The 4,431-nt window shown below is 49.6% G+C and overlaps 1 non-coding gene across 1 annotated transcript; it reads right to left on the reverse strand.

The window, feature by feature from the left end:
- Nucleotides 1-3,980: 3,980 nt before the first annotated feature.
- Nucleotides 3,981-4,052, reverse strand: Trnaa-cgc (transfer RNA alanine (anticodon CGC)). Its single transcript has one exon. It is a non-coding gene; the product is annotated as a tRNA-Ala (tRNA).
- Between the last annotated feature and the right edge of the window lie 379 nt (nucleotides 4,053-4,431).

Below are 4,431 nucleotides of genomic sequence, written 5' to 3' on the forward strand. Positions count from 1 at the left end.
GGTTTCATCTCGATTTTAGTGTCGGACAGACAAACCCGTTTTTTTTTTTTTTGTCAACACGTCGTTGGAAATGTTGAAGAGCCATTTCAATAAAGCTCTTGAGGGTACTACCGTGTTGTAATTGAGGATAAGTTGGTTCAGACACTCAGGCTCAGTAGACCACGTACGCTTGTGCCCATAGGCGTGGGCTAGCACGCAACCCGCCTCTCCACGGACAGTGGTTGTTTTGTGTATATTTTTTTGACGGCCGTTAAAGCACTCTATGGTGCCGAGCGCATAACTTTGACCGTTGTGGTTTGCTTCTTAAATTTTCCCAAGCACGAGCATCGGTGCCTCAAAAACAGAGCTTCGGAGTGTGCTGAGTTGAGAATACGTGTTCGCCTTTTCGTCGCAGCCTTGTCTCCTGTAACTTTATGCTATTTACTTAGCCATGCAATAAACAGTTTTTTAAGTGCGAATGCACTTCTTAAGCGACCCTGAACCTGCGTCCACCGGCGATGTCCGCGCTCGTGCGAGCTGACATGGCACATACCCACGTGGGGGATTGGCCAGGAATCTCCTCGTCTTCCTTGGCAACGGGGGGAGATGGGCGCGCGCTGCCTGGCCGCTGACATGGCACATACCCACGTGGGGGATTAGCCAGGAATCGGGCGTGAGAAGGGCTAATGCGCCCGCTTAAAGGAGTACTGACACGAAATTTCAAAGCTGAGATCCGCTCTAGCAATCAAGTACAACGACAACACAAATACTGTGCATGGCACATACCCACGTGGGGGATTGGCCAGGAATCGGGCTTGAGAAGGGCTAATGCACCCGCTTAAAGGAGTACTGACACGAAATTTCAAAGCTGAGATCCGCTCTAGCAATCAAGTACAACGACAACACAAATAGGTGTCTGTGAATAAATGCATCTTTCTTTCTTTGTAGTTGCGTGTGTGTGTGTGATCTTTCTTTCTTTGTAGTTGTGTGTGTGTGTGAGATCTCTCTTTCGCGAACATTACCGAACCGCGCAAATTCAACTCGTGCATTCGCACTTTCACATTCTTCCCCTCGGGGAAATGCGGGGAATTTTTAAGTTTGGCCTCCGGCTTCTCGCTGTCAGAACGGAGCAACTCTGCGCACGTCAGCAGCCACCAGCTACGACGACTCGGCTCGCCATGGGTGCTCGGCTGAAGCCCTGGTCGGAACCGGTCCGTAACAATACACCACAGTCGTCACACTGCTATGATGCTAAGGAAAGGTGGCACAATTACTCCTAGCAAAATTACAAAACAAATCGTCAAAGTAAGCCTGGCACATCCCGAAACCCCAAGTCCGCTCAGTGCGTGAGAAAATTCACGGCGGCGCGTTCGAGCGCCATGTCCGTGCCGTGGGGCGATAGAACGTCCGAGGTCACATTCGGCTTGCAGTTCTCAAGAATGGTTGCTGTTGCGCATGAGATGTAGCTCTCGCTCACTTTAGGCGGCGGCAGCGGCAATATTTCAATAATGCGAGGCTGGGAACTTGGCGCCCTGTTTTTAGACGCGATGAGCGCAACGCTGGCGACCCAGCAGAGAAGTCTCGTACGGCCCCTTCGGCTGGCTCGGCTGCCTGTACTGTAAAGAACACGCGTGCGCTATACACGGTGCATACACGTCTTCTCCTGCTGAGCTTTCACGTTCTACTCTTATGTGCAAGAAAAAGTCGCGGCAAAAGACAAATCAAAAGGGCAGAGAAGCACCGTCTCATGCGCATCTGCAGACGACGTAGCGATATGGCCGTCCGCTCCCGGCGCAGCCTGCCCGGCAGCCTGCGGCCCGCTGCGTGGTAGAGTTTTAACAGTCCGTCCGTTCCGTCGTGTACGTTGCTACCGGGTTTACCGGGACCCGTCTGGGCCCTTGGGCATTCGTCGCGGTAGGGGGATTAGTTCCGCGGGCCTGCCTTCGCCATGTCCGCGCCTCCTCACCCTTCCTCCTCGCCCTTCCGCGCGCGCAGACGGGTCCCGGTCAACCCGGTAACAACGCAAGCAACGGAACGGATGGACTGCTAAAACTCTCTAATTGACTTTCGAGGAAGAACGTTCTGTAGAAGGGTGCGAAATTGGGCATCCTATAGGAAGAGAAACACAGTAGTGGCCAGTGGCTTTTGTACTATAGCTTCAGCCCTAAAGCCTTGGCATCAAAAACAGTCAAACACAAACGATGGAACGTTTACAAAAGGAACGACGTTCCCTCTGCCGTTCCTCCGTAAACGAAACGAGTTACCGTTACAGTTCCACGCACTCTTAATGGAACAGTGGCGTTCCTCCGTTCCTCCCAAAAGAAACTAGTTACAAGAACGCCGTTCCTTGGAACGCCGTTCCGTGCAACACGGGGAGCAAGTTAAGAACGGCATTAGCTCATGTACGGTATCGCTCCCACTGAGCGACGGACCCGGATGTCAACGGGCGCGCGCGTTTTGAAAGGAGATTGGTATGAATGCGTGATATCGTCTGCCTTTTCTCCCCTAAAGTTTGTTTGTCGTTGCTGGAACAGTTTTTAAGCACATTGAGTCCGAAAAATCACGGAAACGGCTAGTGCCATATGTTCAAAATATTCCCGGTAACACTGGCGCCGCGCGAAGTGACATCCGGCTGCGGTGATGAGGCACAGCGGCAACTTCCGTTGCCGTTATTAAGTTGTACCCCAGTATACAAAAGGCATTCTCCATGGCACTCGTATACCGCGCAAAGGCTGCGCAGGTATACGTAGCGCTTCCGGAGCGTCAGAAACACCCCATTTTGTTAACACCGCAAGAATTCAGGTGACGAGATGGAGATTTCACCATCTGATTTTATTGCAGTCAGCAAATGAGCGGTGATGCATTCTTAACTGCGGAAAAAAGCGCCTTCTTCTAGACAGATTCAACAATATAGACTGAACCATTCACGCATGACGCATTCACAGAGCATGTGGCAGTACAAAGCATGATTTCATTGATCTCTGAAAGCGTAATAAAAACTGATGCCATGCGTTAACTGGTAATCGTGTGGTGTTGTAATACGCAGCTCTCAATATAATGGCGACAAACACCGCTGAAGAATCGTACAACTGAGAAACGCGCCCGAAATGAGATGACAAATACATTGCGATTGGTAGCAATACTAACGCATCATCGCAATCTCCAGAGGAACTAGGCGGGACTGAAATGGTGAGAGACATTCGTAAATTAAACAAATAAAAGGTTTAATTTATATTATGTGTAGTGGCTTTTACTCGTACAGTCGCTTTTAGAGTGCATGTTGGATAGTATATTGGATATAGAGCAGATATGACTGGGCTCGCTTCTGCTGCGTTATCACGCAGTCACGCGGATATCTCTTGATGCAGTCTGGAGGTGTATTAGACTGCTAACACTATGCCCTTCAGAGATGCGCTAAGACTATAATTGCTTATCTGTAGATGACCAGAGCACCCTCTTTCTCCAACCCCTCGAATCGGGTCACTTTAAATAAAGTTCGCTCTTTCTCTCTCTGTCACACACGCACACACTCGCTCACTCACTCACTCACTCACTCACTCACTCACTCACTCACTCACTCACTCACTCACTCACTCACTCACTCACTCACTCACTCACTCACTCACTCACTCACTCACTCACTCACTCACTCACTCTCACTCAGTTAATCAGTCACTCAGACTATCGGCGCGGGACCTAACTAGTTTCAGATTTTTTTTCTGCAGTCAGAAAATCAATTTTCTGGTATCTAATTGCATTTCGTTATTTCAGTTCACCCCCCCCCCCCCCCCATTTTTTTTCTGTGGATACAGCAGGTACAGTCTGGATCGCCGACCCCTCCCTGCGAAGAAAATTTTGTGGCGGCTGAACCTCCGTCATGGTGTCGGTTGAACCAAGGCAGACACTTGGAACGCCAGGTGTTTCGCGATACCTCAATGCCGGCCGTCTGGCGATCGCCGAAAAAACAAATAGAAAAAAATAAAAAGGACGATAAAAAAATGTGGAGGTGCCGGGGTTCGAACCCGGGGCCTTTCACATGCGAAGCGAACGCTCTACCACTGAGCTACACCCCCGGACGGCAAAGCACGCACAAAAATGTTGGACGTATTCTTTGAGGAAAAACTATTATGGCAGTGTCACCATTCTTTGCGGCAGAAATACTATTTATTGCAGGGTAACTAACCGATTCAATGTTTCATTGCGAAAAACGAGTAAATAAGCCTCTTAATTTGGTTAACTGGTTGAATTGGTCATGGTGAACTGGTAAGGCCAGCAGTCCTATAGCTAGTGACAGGGCTTGCTACTCCTACTCCGGAAAAGGGATGACCACACAGATGAGTGGTGACCGTTTGTCATTGCGGGTGGAACCGCGCGAGGGCAAACAAGGAACGTTAAAAATGAGGTACAAGGAAATGCAGCTAGCAAAGTTGGGAGAGAAATTAAATTTCGATA

This window comes from Haemaphysalis longicornis, unplaced genomic scaffold (assembly GCF_048455015.1).
Source record: "Haemaphysalis longicornis isolate Haplotype H1 unplaced genomic scaffold, Haemaphysalis longicornis Haplotype H1 scaffold_6, whole genome shotgun sequence".
Lineage (NCBI taxonomy): Eukaryota > Metazoa > Arthropoda > Arachnida > Ixodida > Ixodidae > Haemaphysalis > Haemaphysalis longicornis.